At 40.2% G+C, this 25,907-nt stretch overlaps 1 pseudogene; it reads left to right on the top strand.

Moving 5' to 3' along the window:
• Positions 1–10,578: 10,578 nt before the first annotated feature.
• On the top strand, positions 10,579–18,294 carry LOC112308780 (ubiquitin carboxyl-terminal hydrolase 10-like; annotated as a pseudogene).
• The last annotated feature ends 7,613 nt before the right edge of the window (positions 18,295–25,907 follow it).

The following is a 25,907-nucleotide window of genomic DNA, read 5'->3' as shown; positions in this document are numbered from 1 at the left end:
ACACCTCATTTTCCCTTCCTGTCCCTGAACCTCTCACATACGTGGGGTCTCTGACTCTCTCATGTGTGGGTGTTCTCACACATACATATGTAATTAAATTTTGTTATTTTCCCCCTGTGGCTGTGTCTCATGTGGATTTAATTATTAGACCAGCTGAAAGATCCTTGACACATAGAAGAAAGATTTTTCCTCCCCAACAAAACATTCTTTCTACTTGTTCCTTAGTTTTGTGGAGAGCTAACAATTAAGTTTAAGAGAAATGCAATCTTTCTTACATTCTCTCCTTAATTCCAAACGTATGAAAGAAACTGCAAAACTGTCATTGTCCAGAACATTTGAGATCTTGCTTCCCAGAATTGTCATCAATTTGGCTCAAATAAACTCATAAAAATTCTTTACAGGTTTGGATGTTTCTTACGTCAGCGTTCTTTCCCCCTCTTCATATATCATTTTTGCTTCTATACCACAAGAAGGCTGAGTTAACTGACTTCTGAGGGTCCTTCCAACCCAATCTCAAGTCCGAAGGGGGTCCTATGACCTTCAGCACCCCTTCTAAAGTTTCCTTCTCTGGAGGTAAGAATCCTGCTTAGTTCATCAAATGTAGAAGACCCCGCTTTTGTGGGCATAGTTGCTTCTTTCAACTCAACACAGAATCCCAGTGTTGAAGTGCTCTGGTGGACCTTCTCAATCTGTGGAAATACCACAGTATGTGGAGGTGGAAGCTGCTACTCTTTTTTAAAACTGTGGTAAAAAATACATAACAAAATTTATTATTTTAAACATTTAAGTGTACAATGCAGTGGCTTAATACATTCACATTGTCGTACAATTATCACCACTATCCATCTCCAGAAACTTTTCATCTTCCCAAACTGAAAGTTTGTACTTATTAAACTCTAACTCCCCATTGCTCATTCCTCCCATCCATGGAAACCACCATTATACTTTTTTCTTTTTTATTGAATTTATTGGGGTGACATTGGTTAATAAAATTATATAGGTTTCAGGTGTACAATTCTATACCATTCTACTTTCTGTCTCTATGAATTTGACTATTCTAGGTATCAAGTATAAGTGGAATTATATAATATTTGTCCTCTTGTGTTTGGTTTATTTCACTTAGAATAATGTTTTTGAGGTTCATCCATGTTGTACCATGTCGATTTCATTCCTTTTTAAGACTGGATAATATTGCATTGTATGTATATACCATTTCTTGTTCATCCATCAGCTTTTGATTGATATTTGGATTATTTCAACCTTTTTGCTCTTGTGAATAATGCTGCTGTGGACATTGGTGTACAAGGATTGTTTAAGTTCCTACTATCAATTCTTTTGGATACATCCCTAGGAGTAGAATTGCTGGTTCATGTGATAATTTCTACATTTAGCTTTTTGAGGAACTTCCAACTGTTTTTCAAAGTGGCTGCACCAATTTACATTCCCACCAGCAAAGCACAAGTCTTCCAATTTGTCACCCAGCACTTATTTTTTTTTAAAGAGTTTATTTATTTTTACATGGAGGGGAGGAAGAAAGAGAGGGATGTAAACATCTGATGTGAGAGAGAAACATCGATCAGTTCTCTCTTATATGCATCCTGACCAGGGACTGAACCAGCAACCCAGGTATGTGCTCTGACCAGGAATCAAGGAATCAAAACGGTGACCTTACGCTTTGCAGGATGATGCCCAACTAACTGAGCCACACTGGTCAGGGCTTATTTTTGTTTTTGTTTCTATAAACAACAGCCATACTAATTGCTATTGGGAGTACTATTGCCTCATGGGTTTGATTTGCCTTTTTCACATGGCTAGTGATGTTGAGTATTTTTTCACATGCTAATTGGCCATTTGTATTTCTTCTTTGGAGAAATGTCTATTCCAGTTTTTCACTGAGGCTGTTACCAGTAAAAGCAGATTCTATACTTTCTCCAAGCCAGCTATATCAGTCAGTGTAGGCCAGGGTATGCTGCAGTAACAACCAACTTTGACATCTCAGTTGCTGAAGACAACATAATTTATTCCTCATTCCTCTTACCTGTCCAATGCAGGTGCACAGGGGAGCTTTGCTCATTGTGGTACTCAAGGACACAAGTTGACTGTGATTTCCTAGCCGTATGTGCATCCACTGTTACCATGTCAGTGTGAAGAGGACATGTCAAAGCATACCCTATATCTCAGAGATTCTGTTCTCATATTCAATTTACCAAAGCTAGTTGCATGGTTATACCTAACTTCAAAGGAAAATTCAGTGGTGAAATTTAAGTGAAGCAGGGAACTGTTATCCTAATGTGAGCTTGGAAAAAGAAGAAACAGTATATTTGTGAACAGCAATAACGACCATTACATCTGCCCACATACTCCAGACTCATCTGGGAGTTGAGTTGGAATTTGGAACCTGGCCTCATGCAGAACCATGCTAATTGTTACCAGAATGTCTCATTTCTTCCCTGGCTACCAGGCTTTGAAGTTTGTTGTATAAGATTATGTCTCCTTTCTTTAATTGCCACTGTGAATTTTTGACTGTTTCCTCCTATATTTTGTTAATTTTATTATATTTCAGGTGAGGGAGATTCTGGCACTGTGGGTCAGTTGGCCATCTTTACCTGGGACTCTTCTCTTGCATAAGTATTGAAGATGCAAAGCAAAGGCAAGAGCTCTGTGTAATGTCCTATCCAGCCCTGACCTGGAGACCCATCTATAGGTAATGAATAGTTAACATTTGTTAAACTCAGCGTTTCCTGTCATTGATTATCTCATCTCATCCTCACTTCAACCCCTGAGGTCAATACCATCACTATACTCATTTTGTATCTGGAGAAACTGAGGCTGAGATCCAGTGCTACATGCATGCATGGTACATGACCATCCAGGGTCCAGCAAGGCCTGCCCACTGCTCTGGAGCAAGCAGAGGGGTCCTCAGAGTTGAACTGGAGATCAAGGGAGGTTGGCCAGGCCTGACTGCCTCTCTGCTCCAAGCTCCACTCTGCTTTCTCACACGACGTGTGCCTCTGTGTGGAATAACATCTCACTGGGAAGTGGAACAGTAAGTAGTTCAGAAATATTTCGTAAATAGATGAATTTTGAGCCTGTTTTTGAATTGTAGTTGTATTTGAAATTGAATCGAATTCTGAGGTTTTAGTTAACTTTCATGTGAAACAGGTTCTTAACTGGGGACTACACTTGGGTATGATCTTTTGTGGTCCTGGCTCCCTACAAGTGTGTTCATTGGTTTCAGTGTTTTTCTAGGACAGTATCCATTATTTCATCACATCTTAAAATGGGTCCATGACCCAAAGTCTTATTAATTCCTGCCTTAAAACATCTAGATAGTTTTGTTCAAAATTCCAAATAATCTTTACAATTTTTGAAAATATTAATATTTTAAGTTCATTCAGTTGAAAGCAGCCTCCAGTTTGGGGCTCCGAATGTCAGCACACGCAGTTCAGTACTTTATTAGTCCTCTAGGTGGCAGCAAAACCCGCAAATAAACTTGATGCCCTAGGGTTTTTGAATTCATCACATTTTTACGCCAAGGACCGGAACTTCTTTCAGTACTTGGGTTGTTTATCTCAAAATGACCTAAATATACTAAAGTACTAGAGCTGTTATTGTTCCAGATTTTAACTGCCGGACTGATTGTTGTAAGGACTCAGGTAATACAGATATTCCCCAACCAAACTAGAAACACAGATTAAAGCTTTAATATTTTTGTATTCTCAGTCCCTGGGCAGAGTGGGTTGAACAGATGATTGAGTGGATTGCCATGAGAGACACTCAATCCTAGGGAAAGTTTGAGGAGAAAAGTAGGACTTTACTTTTGAGCATATTATTGCACTTGAGATGCTAATTATTGCAGATGGATATATGAGAATGGAGTTCAGAGAACCCTCAGCTAGAGATAAAAATGTGGGAGTCATCAGATGGCATTTAGAGCCATGAGATTACAAAGAGCTTAGGAAGGGAGTGTACGCAGAAAGACAGATGGTCTAAGGACTGCTCTCTAGGCATAGTCCAAGGTCAAGAGGTTAGGAAGATGAGGAAGAACCAGCAAAGGAGACTGAGAAGTTGCAGCCAGAAGTAGCAGGAAAATCAGAAGAATACACTGAGAAGAGCACTGTAAAGTAGGGAAAAGAGTAGGAAGTGATCAGCTGGCTCAGTCGCTGCTGAAAGGTCAAGCAGAACTAAGACCTGAAAGTTGAGTATTAGATGTAGAAGTGTAGAGGCCTTTGGGGACCTTCACAAGACTAGTTTCATGGAATGACTGGGACAAAAGTCTGAGTGGAAGGGGCTCACAAGGGAACGGCAGGAGAGACATGGAATCAGCACATGTAGACAACTTTCTTGAGAAATTTTTCTGGAAATGAAAAGAAACCAATGGTATAGTAGCTGGAGAGAGGAATGAGGTTAAAAGAATATTTATCAGATGGGAGAAATACCATTAAGTTTATATGCTGTAGGGGAATGACTAGTGGAAAGTGAGGGACTAATGGCACAGCAGAGCAAGGAAGAAGGGTTTTGAAGCTATCTTGAGACATCAGCAGGTGGTGGGAGACTGAGTGCAGAGGAGCACCGGCTTTGGTTAGAAGCCAGGGCCATTCACCCACCCTGACAGGAGGTGCTGGGGCTGTGTTTGGACACAGATATATGGACCTAGGAAGTCATCTTTGTCTGGGATAGTGTAGGCCCACTTGAATGCTTCTGGTTTCTCAGCTAGGTCAACTGAGAATGAGGACCAGGAAGGAAGTGTTGGAGGTTTGAGGAGAGAGGAGAAAGGAAATAGCTTTTCAAAGGAGGGGGATACATGGAGAGAGGGAAAGAGAGAGAGATTGCAACAGAAATACTGTAGGATTTCCAGGAGGGGTGTGTGACCGGGAATTTAGAAGTGAGACCAGTTAGCAAGCTGTGTGTCTTTCTCCGGGCATGTTCAATGGAACATTGGCTCTTTTTATTGGTCTTTTCACAGAAGCAATGTTTTGGTTTATTGACCAGGTCAAACATTGCTTTTCCCCTCTCCCTTTAACTTCTGCCTTTGCTTTTATTAATCATTTCCTCCCACTTATATCCATCTAGCTTCTGGTGTTGAAAATTTGATTCATTTAGTTTTAGGCTTTTTTTCCCTTGTTTTCAAATAAATTCACATAAGGGGATAAATTTTCCTCTGAGTTGTCCTTTGTCACCATCCTATAGGATCTGATAGTTAACTCTCATGTAAAATTTATTTTTAGAGAGTTTGTAATTTTGATGTTTATTTCCTCTTTCCACCCTGACTTGAGTAATTTATAACATTAAGTTGTGGTTAATTTCTAATTTTTGCATTGGGGTCAGCATGATTGTTGATTTTGGAATTTTTTGAGATTTTTCTTTGTGGTTTAATATTTATGAATGAAATATGTCCCAAAGTAGAAATCATAAAGATGTTTCCACTCACTATAGCACTGTAAACTCATCCCCTCAATATAGCAAAGAAATGTAGCAAGCAACATTTAAATAGATAACCAGACTCAAAGCCATGGAACATAATTCCATGGACTACAGGTGCCACAGAAACACAAGGTAGGGCGCTGGCCCAAAGCCATAGGACAGCTGGACCAAAGCCATAGGACAGCTGGACCCCAGGTCTGGAATCCGGCAGAGACACTGGGGGTTCAACTCCATGGGTTATAGGACTAAAATAAAACTGCTTCAATAGAGGAGGGGCAATAGAGTCTTCGGTGGGCTTCCTGGCTCCTGAGAGGTGATTTTAAAAAAAGCTGCTGACCATCTCTGCCTAGGGTTACAGTTTATGGGAAGTGGCCATTCAGGGAGATGAGAGAACACAGGAACTGAGCTAAGCCAGCCTCTGGCTTAGGGACTGCATCTGCAATACCCTTAATAAGCCTCAGGGCAGGGCCTTGAGCCACCCCATCTAATACCTGCCTGGAGTGGGGTCCCAGGGTGACAGTAGAGTGAATTGTAACACTAACGGAGAGGGAGGGAACAAGGCTGTCCAGTTGAAAGAAGCCTGAAAGTAGACACTCTACTCAACAATGAAAAGGTAGGGTGACCATACATCCTACTTTCCCAGGGATAATCCCAGCATATAATGCAAGTACAGGATTGTATTAACATCACCCTCTTTCACACTCATAGTATCCTGGTTTGGATGATCAATGTGTGATCACCTGATATAGGTAAAATTAAAATACAACAGAATGGAGAAAGGATTGAAAAATGAATCTCACTTAGACATGGAATTTTCCACGCTTCTTCCAGAAATCACCCAACAGTAATGAGAAATGTGAGATACAAACATAAGCATTATCTTTTTTTTTTCAAGGTTGTATTTATTTTTGAGACAGGGGAGGAAGAGAGAAAGAGAGGGAAAGAAACATTATATGAGAGAGAAACATCAATCGGCTGCCTCTCTTACACACCCCAACCAGTGATGGAACCCGCAATCCAGGCATGTGCCTGACCTGAGTGAACAGGAGACCTTTTGCTCTGCAGGAGGAAGCCCAACCAGGCAAACCACACCGGTCAGGGCCATAAGCACCACCTTTAATAAACCTAGGGGTCAGGCGAAATTCCAAACCTTGGAGGGCTGACAGAAGCACTTAAAATCATATAGGTGAAAGCTGGGTCTGAGGAGGAGCCAGTCATGTTTACTACCAAGGTGAGGGTGGAGCCTAATGTGTAAAACCCTTCCTAGGAACAATGAGAGTACAGTGCTCATACACGTAGAATTAAAATTAGAAATATAATAGAAGTAACATATTAAAACAAATATTTACAGAGTTAAGAAAAATCTCCAGTTAAAAAGAACTCACTTCAAAGCCATTTCATGGTGTCCCAGGGATGTCAGCACAGAATGGTAATTCAACCATGTAAAGTAGTAAACATAAATTTCATAGACAAAGAAATAATAATTGGGGCAGCAAGGTAATTAAATAACTTATGAGGAACAAGAAACCAAGCTGGTTTCAGACTTCATTACAGCAACACTCAAGGCTAGAAGACAATGAAGCAATATCTACACATCCCTCAAGAAACAAAGTATTAATTACCCAAGAATTTCATACTCAGTTAAACAGTTTTTCTTTCTTTCCTTTTTCAATTATATTTTGTTGATTATGCTATCATAATTGCCCTGATTTTGTACCGTTTGACGCCCCCAATGCAGCACCTCCACTCCCTCAGGCAATTCCCCTCAGGTCCATGGATCATCTGTGTAAGTTTTCTGGCTACTCCATTTCCTATTCTGTACTTTACATTTCCATGGCTATTCTGTAACTACCTCTTTGCAATTCTTAATCCCCTCACCTCTTCACCCATTCCCCTACATGCCTCTCTCCCATCTGGCAACCATCAAAATGCTCTCCGTATCCATGATTCTGTCTCTGTTCTTGTTTGCTTAGTTTGTTTTTTAGATTCAATTGTTGATAGAGATGTATTTTTTGCCATTTTATTGTTCATAGTTTTGATCTTCTTTTTCTTAAATAAGTCTCCTTAACATTTCATATAATAATGGTTTGGTGATCATGAACTCCTTTAGTTTTTTCTTGTCTGGGAATCTCTTTATCTGCCCTTTGATTCTAAATGATAGCTTTTCTGGGTAGAGCAATCTTAGCTGCAAGTCCCCGCTTTTCATGATTTTGAATACTTCTTGCCAGTCCCTTCTAGCTTGCAAGGTTTATTTTGAGAAATCAGCTGACAGTCTTGTGGGAACTCCCCTGGGGGTAAATAACTTCCTTTCTCTTGATGCTTTTAAGATTCTCTCTTTTTCTTTAACCTTTGGCATTTTATTATGTGTCTTAGAGTGGGCCTCTTTGCATCCATCTTGTTTGGGACTCTCTGCTTCCTGGTCTTGTATGTCTATTTCCTTCACCAAATTAGGAAACTGTTCTTTCATTATTTTTTCCAATAGATTTCCAATTTCTTGCTCTTTCTCTTCTCCTTCTGGCAACCCCATCATATGGATGTTGGAATCGTTGAAGTTGTCCCAGAGGCTACTTACTCTATCCTTGTTTTTTGTTTTTTTTTTAATTTTTTTCTTCTTCTTGTTCTGATTGGTTGCTTTTTGCTTCCTTATGTTCCAAATCATTATTTTGATTCTCAGCTTCATCCACTCTACTGTTGTTTCCATGTAGATTGTTCTTTATTTCAATTAGTGTATACTTCATTTCTGACTAGATCTTTTTTATGCTGTTGAGGTCCTCACTAGTTCCTTGAGCATCTGTGTAACCAGTGTTTTGAACTGTGCATATGATAAGATTGTTGATCTCCATTTGTTTAGTTCTTTTTCTGGAGTTTTGATCTGTTCTTTCATTTGGGCCATGTTTCTTTGTCTCCTCACTTTGGCAGCCTCCCTGTGTTTGCTTCTATGTATTAGATAGAGCTGCTATGACTCCCTGTATTGGTAGCATGGCCTAATGTAGTAGATGTCTTGCAGGTTCCAGTGGCACAGACTCCCCTATCACAAAAGCTGGGTACTCAAGGTGTACCCATGATGTGGGCTGAGTACACCCTGCCCTTGTAGTTGAGCTTTGGTTACTTTGGAGATCAATGGGTGGGATTTACTCAGACCAGTCAGCTACAAGGATTGGCTGTGACCACTGACCACCAATCTCCACCCTCTGGGGAGGATCAGCTGTGCAGGGGCAGAGTGATGGTACTCTGATGTCATCTGTAGCTTTTCAGTGGGTATGCAGGCTCTGGAGTTTCCCAGGTGGTATAGGCCAAGGTCAGCTCCTACCTGTGTTTTGCCCAGGGCCACCCTGCCTGAGCTATAAAGCAATCTGAGATGGCTGCTACTTGTGCTGGGCTTGGAGATTCCCAGGAGAAGCCAACCTGTGAATTTAGGGTGACTGCTGCTAGTGCCAGGCCTGGGGCCACTTAGCAAGAGGGCTGGTGACTCACTGAAGCCAGCCATTGCTAGTTTGAAAAGATTGTGGAAGTTGTAAAGCATGAGCCAAGACCAGCCATTCATGTGGAAAAGCCACTGTTAACAGCTATAATTTGGGTGGGACAGAGCCTCAGGGGATCTCCAGGGCAGGGCAAACAGTGTTAGCCAGGTTGATGGAGTCTCAGATATGGCACCAGCCTGCCAGCTCTGTGGCTCTGTGGGGGAGGGTTCAGAAAAGGAACAATCACCTCTGTCACCTTCCTTTCTGGAAGAAAACTGTCCCCCAGCTCTCATCTTGAAGCCAGACACTTCAGTTCCTTCCTGTACACCACTGGTGCCTTTCAAGCTGCTACCCTGATGCTGGATTCAGAGGGAGTGAGTTTGAATAAGTCCATGTATGGGTTCTTTAAGAGGAGCTGCTTGGGACTCCAGAAGTTTCTTCTGCAGACTCAATCACCAATGGTTTTTGCAGCCAGAAGTTATGTGGAAAGTTATATGGACTTACCTTCCTGGCACTGGAACCCTTAGCTGGAGGGCATGGTGTGGGACTGGGGTTCCTCTGTCCTGAGATATCCCTCCCAAATCTGTACCCACACATGGATGTGGGACCAGTCTGTTGCATGTCTCTGCTCCTCCTACCAGTCTGGATGGATGTGATTTCTTTAGTTCCGTAGTTGTCAGACTTCCATTCAGCTTGATTTCTGATGGTTCTGAGTGTTGGTGTTGTATAATGTAGTTATAATTCTTTTTTTAGTTGTAATTTTGATGTGGTTGTGTGAGGAGGTGAGCTGTGTTTACCTGTGCTGCTGTCTTGACTGGAGGTTCACTGTGTTTTTTTCCTAAACAGTTTTTCAAGTGAAGGCAACAGAGATTTTTGAACATGAAAAGCTCAGAGGATGTATTTTCTATAAATTCTTCTTGAAGATGAGATCGTGAGGTGATGAGATGGCACCCCAGGGTGGGGGGATGTAGGCAGTGTGCAGAGTGGAGGCCCTCCCCAGCCCACTGTATATTTTTGAGTTGAGTCAGTTCCTTGTGACTCCTCCCTCTTCAGTTGTGCTTCCTCCATACAATGGAGCAGTTCTGTGTGGCCATAGGCTACAGATGAGCTACCTAATGGATGAGACCATCAGAGACCCAAGTTTGGTGTAAACGAAGTCATTGAATCCAATAACAGAGAACTCCCAACTACAGTATTTCAAGCACCATGACACCTCAGGCCCCTAAATTCATTCTTAGTTGCACAACTTCCCAAAAGACTCCTGATGACATAAAGAAGTGAACTACACAGTTCCATCTACTGATGGTACCCAGACTCCACCCATGCTCTGTGGTGGTTCCAACTCAGAGGCAGAGGTTCTGGAAAATGATGGTGTCTCAGGTGGTGTTGGACCAAGGGAGCATATAGGGAAGAAAAAATGTCCACCTCGATATTATGGTTACTTGAAAGATGGCAGTGAGGGCAGCATATCCAAGAAGCCCCATCAATGACCTTGAAGCCCAGCCATCTGTAACACTGCAGGCACAGAGGAATAGAGTTGGTGGGTGACAAGCCTTTGCTGGGACACCGGCACTGCAGCCGCCCTCGGGACTCTGCTGCTTGTTATGACAACTGTGCCCTGTGGCTCTTTTCCCTGAGCCCTGGGCAGCAATGGAGGGGCTGCAGGGCAGCGACCAGGGCCTACCCTTGACTGGTCCTGTCTCCTGCAGAGGCTGGCAGGGACCGCCTGTCGAGGACGGCTGTGGCTCACCCTTACACTGGAACTGATCCTACTGGAAACCTTGGAGTGGCTAACAAGTACTTGAATCCTTGGCTGAGGGCTCATCTGCTAATGGGGTGGATTTGCAGACTGTGGGAACATGGACTCAGACTAGCTACAGCTGAGAGCGCCGTCCCTCCTGCCAACGCCCAGCCCTTGTGGTGGGCACCGTGCTGTCAGTCAGCCTAAGTCATGGGCCAGTCTTCCTCCTCGCCCAGGACTTCTGTGGAAACTAAGAATTCCCTGCCAGCCACATCTCCCCTGGTCTCTGAAAAGCAGGCTGAAGCCAATGAGGAAGGGCTTGTTCCAGTGTCAGAGGATGCTGTGGCCGTGAAGATTGCAGAGTTAGTAAAGAATGTAACCCTAATACATAAACCAGTATCATTACAACCCTGTGGACTGACCAATAAAGGAACCCAGTTCTACCATGATGCCACACTGCAGGAATTGTGTGCTTGCCCTGCGATGTATCACCTGATGAAGTTCACTCCTCTGTATTCAAAGGTGCAAAGACCTTGTACTCAACACCCATGGTAGACAGCTTTGTTCATCTAATGAATGAGTTTACTCATAGGACAGTACCTCCAAAATCCAGACCAGCTCTTAGGGATACAATCAGGAGGGATATCTGCCCTGGAGCTGCTTTTGAACCTGCATGTATTTATTCCTGACAGTCATCAAGTCAAGCCTGCCTCAAAGGGGTCGACAGTAGGATGCTGAGGAATACTTAGGCTTCGTTCTAAAAGGACTTCATGAGGAAATGTTGAACCTAAAGAAACTTCTCTCACCAAATAATGGAAAACGATTTCCAATGGACCCAAAAGCCACTCAGTGAACTAGGCGAAGGAAGTGAGGATGAAGGGGAGCAAGTGGGGCCCAAAAATAAGACTTCAGTCACTTTCCAGGTGCACTTTGTTCAGACCCCAATCACTGGCATTTTGGAGGGACACATCAGGTCTGTGGTTTACCAGCAGAGTTCAAAAGAATCTGCCACTCTGCAGTCATTTTTCATGTTGCAAGCTGCACGTCCAGTCTGACAAGATACCTATGGCCCAGGATGCGTTGGAAAGCATGGTGGCAAGAGAATCTGTCCAAGGTTATTACCATAAAAACCAAACAAGAGGTTGAGATGGGTCTAAGTAAGAGTGACTCCAAAGATCCCCTGCTGTCCTTGTGCCGCACCTGCACCAGTTTGTTCACAAGGAGTCTGGTGGGTGTCAGAAGCTTATCAAAAATACTGAATATCCTGTGGATGTGGAAATTAGTAAAGAACTGCTTTTTCCAGGAGTTGAAAATAAGAATGTTAAATGCCACAGACCCTACAGACTATTTGCAGTGGTCCGCTGTCCCGGCCCAGTGCAGCGGGTGGTCATGACACTGCAGGCGTCTTTCGGGTCGGCCAGGAGTGGCTGACTGTGAGTGGTTCGCCTGCTTGGCCAACACCAAGCCGCATCGACTGCCTTCCTCTCTTTAGAGAGGAAACTCTTTCTCCTTTGGGGGATAAATGGGCTAGAATGAAAAGGAGGTGCCTTGGGGTTTGTGCGCAACATAGTTTATGTTGACTCCTAACTTCCAAAGCAAAATCATTTGGTTGAAACAGACTGTCGCTTGACTTAAGAAAATACACAAAAAAACATGATTCTGAAATAATGCTGATTCCTGAGTAAGAAAGGCTGAACTGGCATTTGATTCCCAATCTGATTACTTAATAGAATAAATTCTACACCAGCAACAACACTTGTAAATTTTTTTAATTGATTTTATCTTTCCTTAAAAAGTAAATTTTAATCCATCACTATTTCCTCCCCCTACCCTTTAGTTTTTGATAAAAAAATAAAAATGAGCCAGTTATCAGAGAAGAAATAGTTCTCCAAAAGAAAAATAAACACAAAAAATAAGTTGCTGTTTCCTAACAGGAAAAAGTACATTTTAATAATTGCAATGAGAAACTGCTCATGTAAACATTATAGATCAAATATTTGGAGTAAAGGTGTTAGTCATATAAACAGGTGATTGTGACTTTATTGCCACTAAAAGACTTCAAATTGCATTCATGCTTCTGTGTACACAAAATGAAATATGGGCAAAATAATGAAGATAGATCTTTCCTGAAGTGTGCTCTGTTTAATTCTGTAGCCTGTTCTCCTATAACATTATACCCCTAAAGGTACACAGTTTAATGATATATAGGCATATAAAGTTGTCACCTATCAATAAAAATCAAAGTTGGTTTAACAAAACAGATGAGATCACCAGGTGTGATCTCCCACAAAATGAGTGGGGAGAAAACACTTCGGTGGAATAACTAGTAGAAATTCTAATGAAAACAAATGTGGGGATTATGGCTACAGAGGAGAATGTATAATTTTATAAACCCAGTGATGAGGAAAGCTGAAATGGTATGATTAACAAAAATTGGGAGGAAAAGGGAAAGAAAAGGAAGGGGTGTTTAAACATACTACTTCCCTTATCTCTTTTATATAGAAAGGGATCAAAATATGTCATTAAAGGCTCATTTTAAAATCAAGAAATGGAAGTGTGTATAAACATGAAATTTTTAAAAAAGTACACACTAAACAAATCTTTTGACATTCGGTGCAGCAAAGGAGAAAGGGTAGTGGAAAAGAGAAAGCATGCTGTGTTATCATTGTCCAAACAGGGAATCAACTGACACAGCCTGAAGAAATAGAGGACTGAGAGTATCATACAAAGTTATGGTTATAAAAGTAACCTCTTCAATAAAAACACAAACCTTCCAGCCCTGGCTGGTGTGGCTCAGTGGACTGAGTGCCAGCCTGTGAACTGAATGGTCACTGGTTGGATTCCCAGTCAGGGCACAAGCCTGGGTTGTGGGCCAGGCCCCCAGTAGGGGGCGTGCAAGAAGCAACCACGCATTGATGTTTCCCTCCCTCTCTCCTTCCCTTCCCCTCTCTCTCAAAGTAAATAAATACAATCTTTAAAATAAAAAATAAAAACCTTCCAACTAATCAGAAGAAACACACCTAAAACACAGCGAAGCACACAGGAAGCACATAATTAAAGAGTAACAAAGGACTAAAAAGGCTATGAAAACATACGATAAAATAATATAACTGTCACATGAGTAGGGCTAAATTCATCTATTGCAAGAAAAAAGATTTGCAGTTTGAATCACAAAGCAAAACTTGATGCTCTACTCAAGGGAATTACCTAAACAAAAGGCTTCAGAAAAGATGAAAACAAAAGGGCAAAGGTATATTTGACTAACACAAACAAAATTCAGCAGGCTTGTCATAATATCACACAAGCTCAAATGCAGAGCAAAGGTTAACATTAACTGATAAAAGGAAGGTCATTTTATAATGAAAAGGAACAATTTATAAGAATATAGGAAGGTATTTGTAAACAAATAAAATAGCATCATTATTCATAAAGAACTCCAAAAAACTAAGGAGAAATAAAACCACAATAATAGTGATAGATTTTAACTTACCTCTGTCAGATTACAACAGGTCAAAAACCATTTAAGGATAAAGAAGACCTACTGATATCAAAATTAGTGGGCTGAAAAATATTCTGTTTACAGAAACTTCCCAATAGTTTTCAGCCTACTAATGAGTTAAGAAACAAAATGAGTTTCTTAAATTATTCACAAAAATTGACCCTTCTTTTGACCACAAAGAAAAACTCAAATATTTCAAAAATACAAAGTAGTACAGATAACACTGATCTCTGATCTGATCACAATGAAATAAAACTAAAAATTAATAACATAATAAAAAAATGACCCTTGTACCTGGAAGCCTTTCAACTCTCACATTCTCCCAACTTAACAACTATTGGGTTGGCCAAAATGTCCACTTAGTTCTTTCTGTAAAATAAAAGACATGCTTTACATGTTCACCAATGACTTTATTGATTTTGATATTTTGAGTATGTCAGCTATGTCCCTAATGGTAGAACGTTGATTGTTCTCAGTTAATGTCTCGATTTGATCGCTATCAACTTTAACTGGTCTACCTGACTGTGTAATATCGTCCAGTGAGAAATCTCCAGCACAAAACCTCGCAAACCACTTTTGACACGTTCGATCAGTCACAACACCTTCTCCCTACACGGCGCAAATCTTTTTTGTATGTTTCAGTTGCATTTTTACCTTTCTTGAAATAATAAAGCACAATATGCCAAAATGTTGCATATTTTCTTCCATCTTCAATATTAAAATGTCTACCCAAAAATTCACCAATTTTGATAATTTTTTAAATGCACACTGATAAGATGGCTGTCACAATAAAATCTAACAAAATTGTTTCAAATGAAGTTAAAAACAACTAAGCACTCGCTACTAGAGCCATCTTACAGAAAAAACAAATGAACTTTTTGGCCAATCCAATACATCAAAGCTAAATTAAAACCAAAATTTTAGGATATCTACAATAAAAATAATGAAACACTATACATCAGAAATTATGGGGTATATCTAAAGTGCATGTGTATATCTAAGGGCTAAGTCTTAACCTTAAATATTTACATTTACAAAAAAGAATTTAGAATTTAAGCATCCAACTCATGAAGTTAGAAAAAAAGCAACAAAAGTACCCCTAAAGAAAGCAGTAAAAAGGCATTAAAATAAAAGCAGAAATTTATGAATTTGGAACAACAACAAAAATGGTAGAACTAAAAAATAAATATAAAAGCTGATTCTTTTTTAAAAAATTTAAAGGTAAGATAACCAAGGAAGCCAAAATATACAAAATAAGAAATCAGGAAAAAATTAAAAAGGTTCACAAAAGACTGCTTTGTTGACTTTTATGCAAATACACTTAGAAATCTGGATGAATTGGATAATTTGTTTTAAGGAAAATATAACTAATCAAAATTACCTCTAGAAGAGTTTTTAAAATCTAAATTGAAAAAATTGCCCCAGAAGAAACAAAGAAGGCTGTGAAAGATAAAATGAAGAAGGTTGCCTTTCCTCCTCGGCCTTGGTTGGAGACACACACTGCTCTGAGCCCACTGTTCTCTAAAGCAGGGATTTCCCACCTGCGTGCCGCAGGAGGCGCACCCTGTGAGGCAAGACTTTGTAAAATGTGTGAAACCTGACTATTTTGTCAGGGCACTGACCTCTTTTCCCTTAGATTGTCAAATTTAAAAAAAAAAGTGACATCAGTAACCCAACACAGCCATCTGGTGTGAATGAATCAAAATTATACCTAGTTTTTGTCAGATCAGCAAAAAATATATTTTTGGTGTGCCACAGAATTTTAGTAATCAGTGTACGTGTGTCATGAGACAGAGGTCTGACGTGCTGTTCTAAGGGCCACGGCTCGCCACTCCCCACACTCTCGTCCAAAGTTCTGCTCCCTTGAGGATTCAATCATTCCACTCAACTGGAAGGAAGCATCAGGCTCAGACATTTTCAAATGGGCAATGATCACACCTCAAAGGACAGAATGTTTTAATGCCACTTAAATTATTCCAGAATAAAAGCAAAGAAACAAAGATTCCAACTCTTTGTGACACGAGCAGTTATGCTGATTCTGAAACCATATAACTTCAGACATTGAAAAAAATTGTAGCCCACTCTCGCTTCTGAATATCGATGTAAAAATCATAAATAATATATTAGCAAACAGAATCAAACTATATTTTTTAAATCATTGAATTTATTAGCACTACATTGGTTAATAAAATTACATAAGTTTCAAGTGTACAGTTTTATAAAACATCATCTGCATATTGCATTGTGCTCACCACCCAAAGTCAAGTCTCCTTCCGCCAGCATTTAAACCCCCTTTACCCTCTTCTACCACTCTCCTTTCCCTCGGGTCATCACCATGCTGTTGTCTGTGATTATGAAGTTTTTTTGCCTTTTTTTCTTAATCCTGTCACCTATTCGCCCAACCTCTCAACCCCCCTTCCCTCTAACAGATGTCAGTCTGTTCTCTATTAGTGTTTCTATTTTGTTTATTTTGTTCATAGATTCCACGTATAAGTGACATCCTATGGTATTTGTCTTTCTCTGACTGGCTTATTTCACTTAGCACAACAATCTCCAGGTCCACCCATGTTGTCACAAGGGGGAAGAGTTCTGTTGTTTTATGGCTGGGTAGTATTCCATTGTGTAAATGTTGTATGGTATTTTTATGCACTCATTGGTGGATGGGCACTTGGGTTCCTTCCAAACCTTGGCTGTTGTAAATAATGCAGTATGAACATAGGCATCCATCTATCCTTTCAAATCAGTATTTTGGGTTTCTTCAGATAAATTCCCAGAAGTGGAATCACTGGGTCATAACACTGCTTTCCACAGTGTCCGCACCAATCTGTACTTCCACCAACAGTGCATGAGGATTCCCTTTTCTCCACATCCTCACCAGCACTTGTTGCTTGTTGACTTATTAATAATAGCCATTCTGGCAGGTATGAGGTGATATCTCATTGTGGTTTTAAGTTGCATTTCTCTGATGATTAGTTACATTAAACATCTTCTCATATGTCTATTGACCATCTGTATGTTCACTTTGGAGAAGTGTCTATTCAGGTCCTTTGACTATCACTTTCATTTTTAAAAAACTTTATTGAGTGATTTTTATTGCATTTTTACCATTACCATTTACAACCTCATACCCTCTTCCATCTTCACCCACCACCCTCCCACTCCCACAATCACCCCACTGTTGTCTGTTTATGAATTCTTTCTCTCTCTCCCTCTTTTTTGGATCAATTCCTTACACCCAAAATCCCAACTCCAGAGCTGTCTGCCTGTTCTCTATCTGTGAGTCTGTCTCTATTTTGCTTGTTCATTTGGTTTATTAGATTCCACTTATGCAAAAAATTATATGGTACTTTCTCTGATTGGCTTATTTCACTTGGCATAATGTTCTCCAGGTTCATCCATACTGTCTCAAAGGGTAAAACTGTCTTCTTTTTTATAGCTGAGTAGAATTCCATTGTGTAAACGTACCATTGCTGCTTTATCTACTCATATAATGATGGACATTTGGGCTGCTTCCAAATCTTGGGTATTATAAATATTGCAATGAACATAGGGCTGGTATATTCTTTTGAATTAGTGTTGTGGATTTCTTGAGATAAATTGACAGAAGTGGAATCGCTAGATCATAAAACAGTTACATTTTACATTTTTTGAGGTAACTCCATACTGCTTTCTACACTCTGCATTCCCACCAATAGTGCACAAGGGCTCCCCTTTCTCCACATGCTTGCCAGCACTTGTTGTTTGTTGATTTACTGATGATAGCCATTCTGACGGATTGAGGTGATATCTCATTGTGGTGTTATTTTGCATCTCTTTGGTGATTAGTGACATTGAGCATTTTTTCATATGCCTATTGGCCATCTGTATGTCTACTTTAGGGAGGTGTCTATTCAGGTCCTTTGCCAGTTTTTAAAAATGGATTGTCTTTATTGGTGTTAAGTTTTATAAGTTCTTCATAAATTTTGGATACTAACTTCTTATCAGGTGTACTGACAACTATGTTGTCCCATTCAGTGATTGTCTTCTCATTTTGTTGGTGATTTCTATAGGGAACTGATCTGCTGGGCAATGGCAAATGTAGCCCAGCCCTGTCGGAAAACTGGCAGGAGCGAGTTGGCACACAGGAGCCAGACCCCAAGATGGGCTTTTCTTTGGGAAAGCAGGCCTAGGTTATACCTAGGCTGCTATGAGGCTTGCCTTTGCTAGAACTCCCTCACCCTGAATTGAAGCAGCAAATGTTTACTGCATATCTTTAAAGTAACTTCCTGAAGTCTGTGCTAATTCTCCCAAGGACAGAGTGTAACCAGACCAATCACTCTTATCATTGCCTTGCATTTGCAACATGTTTTCTTTGTTAATCTGTAAGAAGTAATCAGCAACATCCTTTCCTTTGTTACCTATAAAAAGTAATCACCTAAAGCAAACCTGAGCATAATGAATGAGAACCCTCTTTGATGTATGCTATTAGAAAGCAATAAAAGCCTGTCCAGGCAAGGGTCGGGGTGCTCTCTCACTCAGAGAGTGGCTGTGCTGTCCCTTTTTCTCCATAGGACTTCGGTAGTCCATGTGAATTTGTTCATCTCATCCACAACATCCCGGACACTGCTGGGCTGAGTCTGCATCAGGTTTCCTTTGCTGTGCAAAACTTTTTAGTTTGCTGTAGTACCATTAGTTTATTTTTTCTTTTGTTTCCCTTGCCCTAGGAGATACATCAGAACAATGTTGCTAGGAGAAATGTCCAAAATTTTTACTGCCTATGTTTTCTTCTAGGATTTTTATGGTTTCAAGTATAACATTTAAGTCTTTAATTCATTTTGAGTTTATTCTGGTGTGTGGTATAAAAGGTGGTCTAGTTTCATTTTTTTGCCTGTATCTGTCCAATTTTCCCAACACCATTTACTGTTTTTGCCTCCTTCATCAAATATTAATTGACTATAAAGACATAGGTTAATTTCTGGGTTCTCTAGTCTGTTCCATTTATATATATGCCTGTTTTTCTGTCAGTGCCATGCTGTTTTAATTATTATGGCTTTGTAGTATAGTTTGATATTAGGCAGCATGACTCCTCCAACTGTGTTCTTCTTTCTCAAGATTGCTATTGCTATTCAGGATTTTTTATGGTTCCATATAAATTTTTGGAATATTTGTTCCAGTTCTGTGAGATAGGCCATTGGTATCTTGATAGGAATTACATTGAATCTGTAGATTGCTTTGGTTCATATGGACATTTTAATGATATTAATTCTTCCTATCCATGGACACAGTTTCCACTTACTTGCATCATTTTCAATTACTTTCCTCAGTGTCTCATAATTTTCCAAGTACAGGTCTTTTACCTCTTGGGTTAAATTTAGTCCTAGGTATTTTTTATGCATTTGTAAATGGAATTGTTTTCTTAACTTCTCTTTCTGATAATTCATTATTGGTGTATACAAATGCAACTGACTTCTGAATATTCATTTTGTATTTTGCTACTTTACTGCACTCATTTATCAGTTCTAGTAGTTTTTTGGTGGAATCTTTAGGGTTCTCTATATACAGTATCATGTCATCTGCAAATAATGATATTTTTACGTCTTCCTTTCCAATTTGGATGCCTTTTATTACTTCTTCTTGTCTGATTGTTGTGGCTAGGACTTCAAGTACTATGCTGAATAAGAGAAAAGAAAGTGGACATCCCTGCCTTGTTCCCAATATTAAAAGGGGAGCACTTGTAGTTTTTCCCCATTGAATATGATGTTGGCTGTGAGTTTGTCATATATGTCTTTATTACACTGATCTGTGTTCTCCCTATTCCCACTTTGCTGAGAGTTTCATCATAAATGGGTGCTGGACTTTATTAAATGTGTATTCGGCATCTATTGATATGACCATGCAGTTTTTATCCTTCACTTCTGTATGTGGTATATCATTTTTATTGATTTGCAGATATTGTACCAACCTTGCATCCCACTTTATCATGGTGTATGATTTTTTTAATGTATTGCTGTATTCAGCTTGATCATATTTTGTTGAGAATTTTAGCATCTATGTTCATCAGTGATATTGGATTATAATTTTCTTTCTTTGTAGTGTCCTTATCTGGTTTTGGAATTAGGGTAATGCTGACATTGTTAAATGAGCTTGGGAGTCTTCCCTCCTCTTGAATATTTTGGAATAATTTGAGAAGTATTAGTTCAATGAATGTTTGGTAAAATTCACCTGTGAAGCCATATGGTTCAGGGCTTTTGTTTGTTTGAAGTTTTAAAAAATATATATGTTATTGATGATGCTATTACAGTTGTCCCATTTTTTCCCTTTATTCACCTCCGCCCTACACCCCACATCCCACCAGCATCCCTCCTCCCCTTAGTTCATATCTGTGGCTCATACATATAAGTTCTTTGGCTTCTCCATTTCCTATACTAATCTTAACCCCCTGTCTATTTTGTACCTATCATTTATGCTTCTGATTCCCTGTACCTTTTCCCCCATCCTACCTCCTCCCCTTCCCCACTGATAACCCACCATGTGATCTCCATTTCTGTGATTCTGTTCCTGTTCTAGTTGCTTGATTAGTTTGTTTTTGTTTTTGTTTTAGGTTCAGTTGTTGATAGTTGTGAGTTTGTTGTCATTTTACTGTTCATACTTTCAATCTTCTTCTCCTTCTTTGATAAGTCCCTTTAACATTTCGTATAATAAGGGCTTGGTGATGATGAACTCCTTTAACTTGTCCTTGTCTAGGAAGCACTTTGTCTGCCCTCCCATTCTAAATGATAGCTTTGCTGGATAGAGTAATCTTGGATATAGGTCCTTGCCTTTCATGACTTCGAGTTCTTCTTTCGAACCCCTTCTTGCCTGTAAGGTTTCTTTTGACAAATTGACAGATAGTCTTGTGGGAACTCCTTTGTAAGTAACTCTCTCCTTTCCTCTTGCTGCTTTTAAGATTCTCTCCTTCTGTTTAATCTTAGGTAATGTAATTATGATGTGCCTAGGTGTGTTCCACCTTGGGTCCAGCTTCTTTGGGACTCTCTGAGCTTCCTGGACTTCCTGGAAGTCTATTTCCTTCACTATACTGGGGAAGTTCTCCATTATTTTTTCAAATAAGTTTTCAATTTCTTGCTCTTCTTCTTCTCCTTCTGGCACCCCTATGATTTGGATTTTGGAACATTTAAAGTTGTCCCAGAGGTTCCTAAGCCTCTCCTCGTTTTTCTGAATTCTTGTTTCTTCATTCTGTTCTGGTTGAATGTTTATTTCTTCCTTCTGGTCCAAACCATTGATCTGAGTCCTGGTTTCCTTCCTGTCATTGTTGGTTCCCTGTGCATTCCTTTATTTCTCTTTTCATAGCCTTCACTTTTTCCTCTATTTTGTGACAGGAAAACCATTTCCATGAGCATCATGATTACCAGTGTTTTGAACTCTGCATCTGATAGATTGGCTATCTCTTCATCTCTTAGTTCTATTTTTGGAGCTTTGATCTCTTCTTTCTTTTTTTAAAAAATATTTTATTGATTATGCTATTATAGTTGTCTGATTCCCCCCCCCCTTTATTCCCCTCCACCTTGCACCACCCTTCCCACCTACATCCCCTCTCCCCTTAGTTCGTGTCTCTGGGCCATACATATAAGTTCTTTGACTTCTGTATTTCCTACTCTAGTCTTAACCACTCCCTGTCTATTTTGTACCTACTATTCATGCTTCTTATTCCCTGTACCTTTCCCCCATTCTCCCCCCTCTGCCTCCCAGGTGATAACCCTATATGTGATCTCCATTTCTGTGATTCTGTTCCTCTTCTAGTTGTTTGATTAGTTTGTTTTTGTTTTTGTTCTTTTACGTTTGGTGGTCGATAGTTCTGAGTTCATTGTCATTGATCTGTTCTTTCATTTGGGCCATATTTTTTTTTGTCTCCATTCACCTGTTATGTAGTAAGGGGCGGAGCCTTAGGTATTCGCCAGGGCAGGGCAAACCAGGTCGCTGGGTTATGGTGCTGTACATAAGGGAGAGGCCAAAAAGGGGAAGATGCCTCTTGGTTGGTTCTTTGTTGGTTTTCAGTCATTTTTCCCGCTACCCAGAAGCAAATTGGGCCCCTCTGGTGCTGATTCCTGGGTAGGTGGGTTTGTGTACATTCTAGGACCCTGTGGGTCTCTCCAACGAACTCTCCTGTGAGTCTGGGAGTTTCTGCCTATGCCTTGACCCCCCACAGATTTTTACAGCCAGAGGTTTTGAGGCTTTACTTCCCTGTGCTGGAACCCTGGGTTGTGCAGTCTGTCTCGCTCCCCAGTTGTTCCTCCTCCTTTATCCTCACACAAATGTGGGACCACCTGTCCCACCAGCTGCTGCCTTGCCACGAGTCTTCTCTGCCCCAGCTGCCTGTCTCCACCCCTCCTACTAGTCTGGATGAATGTTTCTTCTTTAACTCCTTGGTTGTTGGACTTCCATACAGTTCAATTTTCTGGCAGTTCTGGTTGTTTTTGTTTTTAAATTTGTTGTGGTCCTTCTCTTTGGTTTTGTGAGGAGGCAAAGTATATCTACCTACATCTCTATCTTGGCTGTAAGTCCTCGAGTTTATTTTATTATTGCTTCAATTTCACTAGTTGTAATCTGTCTATTCAGATTCTCTGAGTCTTCCTCATTGAGTTTCAGAAGATTGTATGTATCTAGGAATTTATCCATTTCTTCTAGATTGTCCAATGAGTTGGCACATAGTTGTTCATAAGTTTCTTATAATCCCTTGTATTTCTTTGGTGTTAGTTGTCACTTCTCCTGTTTCTTTTTAAAAATATATATTTATTGATTATGCTATTACAGTTGTCCCATTTCCCCCCCCACTCCACTCCATCCTGCCCACCCCCTCCCTCCCACATTCCCCCCTATAGTTCATGTCCATGGGTCGTACTTATCAGTTCTTTGGCTTCTACATTTCCTACATGATTCTTACCCTCCCCCTGTCTATTTTCCACCTATCATCTATGCCACTTATTCTCTGTACCTTTACCCCCCTCTCCCCCTCCCACCCCACTGTTGATAACCCTCCATGTGATCTCCATTTCTGTGGTTCTGTTCCTGTTCTAGTTGTTTGCCTAGTTTGCTTTTGTTTTTGTTTTAGGTGTGGTTGTTAATAACTATGAGTTTGCTGTCATTCTTACTGTTCATATTTTTTCTCTTCTTTTTCTTAGATAAGTCCCTTTAACATTTCATATAATGTTATGAAATTGGTGATTATGAACTCCTTTAACTTGACCTTATCTGAGAAGCACTTTATTTTCCCTTCCATTCTAAATGATAGCTTTGCTGGGTAGAGCAATCTTGGACGTAGGTCCTTGCCTTTCATGATTTGGAATACTTCTTTCCAGCCCCTTCTTGCCTGTAAGGTCTCTTTTGAGAAATTAGCTGACAGTCTTCTGGGAACTCCTCTGTAGGTAACTGTGTCCTTTTCTCTTGCTGCTTCTAAGATTCTCTCCTTCTGCTTAATCTTGGGTAATGTAATTATGATGTGCCTTGGTGTGTCCCTCCTTGGGTCCAGCTTCTTTGGCACTCTCTGAGCTTCCTGGACTTCCTGGAAGTCTATTTCCTTTGCCAGATGAGGGAAGTTCTCCTTCATTATTTGTTCAAGTAAGTTTTCAATTTTTTGTTCTTCCTCTTCTCCTTCTGGCACCCCTATAATTCAGATGTTGGAACGTTTCAAGATGTCCTGGAAGTTCCTAAGCCTCTCCTCATTTATCCTAATTCTTGTTTCTTCATTCTTTTCTGGTTGGATGTTTCTTTCTTCCTTCTGGTCCACACCCTTGATTTGAGTCCCAGTTTCCTTCTCCTCACTATTGGTTCCCTGTACCTTTTCCTTTGTTTCTCTTAGCATAGCCTTCATTTTTTCATCTAATTTGTGACCAAATTCAACCAATTCTGTGAGCTTCCTGATTACCAGTGTTTTGAACTGTGCATCTGATAGGTTGGCTATCTGTTCGCTGCTTAGTTGAATTATTTCTGGAGCTTCGAAGTGTTCTGTCATTTGGGCCTTTTTTTTTTTTTTTTGGTCTTGGCACGCTTGTTACGTAAAGGGGCAGAGCTTTAGGTGTTCTCTGGGGCGGGGTAATGCTTGTAGCTGCGCTGTGACACTGTATGTGGGGGAGGGGGCTGAGAGGGAGTAATGGTGCCCGCTCCACTCTCTGCTGGATTTCAGTCACTCCCTCTGCTCCCCACAATCAAATTGGGCCCCTCTGGTGCTGGTTCCCGAGTGGGTGGGCTTGTGCACGCTCTAGGCCCCTGTGGGTCTCTCCAACGACCTCTCCTGTGAGACTGGGAGTTTCTCCTGCTGCCACCCCAACCCCCACAGGTGTTTTCACTCTTTGGTTTGAGGCTTTATTTCGCTGCGCTGGAGCCCTGGGTTACACCGTCTGCTTGGTCTGCTTCGCTCCCTGCCTTTTGTCCTGGTTTATCTGTACGTGAATGTAGGGCCGCAGGGTCTGCTAATGGTCAGATTGCCTGCCCCATTGGTCCCACACTCCGCCTGTCTTAGTCCTGCCACGGCAATTCGAGTGTCGTCTCTGCCCTGGCTGCCCGTCTCCGCCCCTCCTACTGGTCTGGATATTTATTTTTTTTATCTCCTTGGTGTCGGACTTCCTTGCCATTCAATTTTCTGTCAGTTCTGGTTGTGCGAGGAGGCGCAGTGTGTCTACCTATGCCGTCATCTTGGCATAGGTAGATGTTAAAGTTTCTTTAACATCTCTCGTCACTTCTCCTGTTTCATTTCCGATTTTATTTATTTGGATCCTCTCTCTTTTTTTTTGTGATGAGATTAAAGGTTTGTCAAACTTGTTTATCTTTTGAAAGAACCAGCTCTTGGATTAATTGATCTTTTCTAATTTTTTAAGATTCTATTTCATTTATTTCTGCTCTGATATTTATTATTTCCTCTCTTCTACTCACTTTGTTGTTTATTAGTTTTTCTTTTTAATGTTAAAGTTTCTTTAACATTAGATGTTTATTTGAGCTTTGTATTGTTTCTTGAGATAGGCCTGTAATGCTAAGAATTTCCCTCTTAAGACTACTTTCCCCAAGTCCCACAGATTTTGCGTTGTTATGTTCTCATTTTCATGTATCTTTGTTTCAAGGTATCTTTTGATTTCTTCCTTGATCTCATTGTTAACCCATGCATTGTTCAATTATATGTTATTTAGCTTCCCTGTCTTTGTGTAATTTTCTGTTTTCTTCTTGTGATTGATTTCTGGTTTCATAGTATTATTGTCAGAGAAGGTGCTTGATATGATTTCAATCTTCTTAAATTTTTCAAGACTTGTTTTGTGCCCTCACATGTGGTCTAATATAGAAAATGTTCCATGTGCACTTGAAAAGTATGTGTATTCTGCTGCTTTGGGGTGAAATCCTCTGAAGATATCAATTACATTCATTTGATCTAGTGTGTCCTTTAAGGCCGCCATCTCCTTGTTGATTTTCTGTGTGGAAGATCTATCCATTGATGTTGACAGGTTGTTACAATCCCCTTCTACGACTTCATTTCTGTCAGTCTCTCCCTTTATGTCCATGAAGATTTACTTTACATATTTGTTTTCCTATGTAGGGTGCATAAATGTTTACTAGTGTATATACTTTTGTTGGATTATTCCTTTTATCATTATGTGGTGTCCTTCTTTGTTTCTTACTATAGCCTTGGTATTAAAGTCTATTTCATCACATGTAAGTATTACTATCCCAGCTTTCCCCCTCCTTTCCACTTGCATAACATATCTTTTTCCATCCCTTTACTTTTAGTATGTGTGTATCTTTCATTCTGTGGTGAGTCTCTTGA

This window comes from Desmodus rotundus, chromosome 9, assembly GCF_022682495.2.
Source record: "Desmodus rotundus isolate HL8 chromosome 9, HLdesRot8A.1, whole genome shotgun sequence".
NCBI classification, from domain to species: domain Eukaryota; kingdom Metazoa; phylum Chordata; class Mammalia; order Chiroptera; family Phyllostomidae; genus Desmodus; species Desmodus rotundus.
This window is presented reverse-complemented; position numbering and strand designations above follow the sequence as displayed.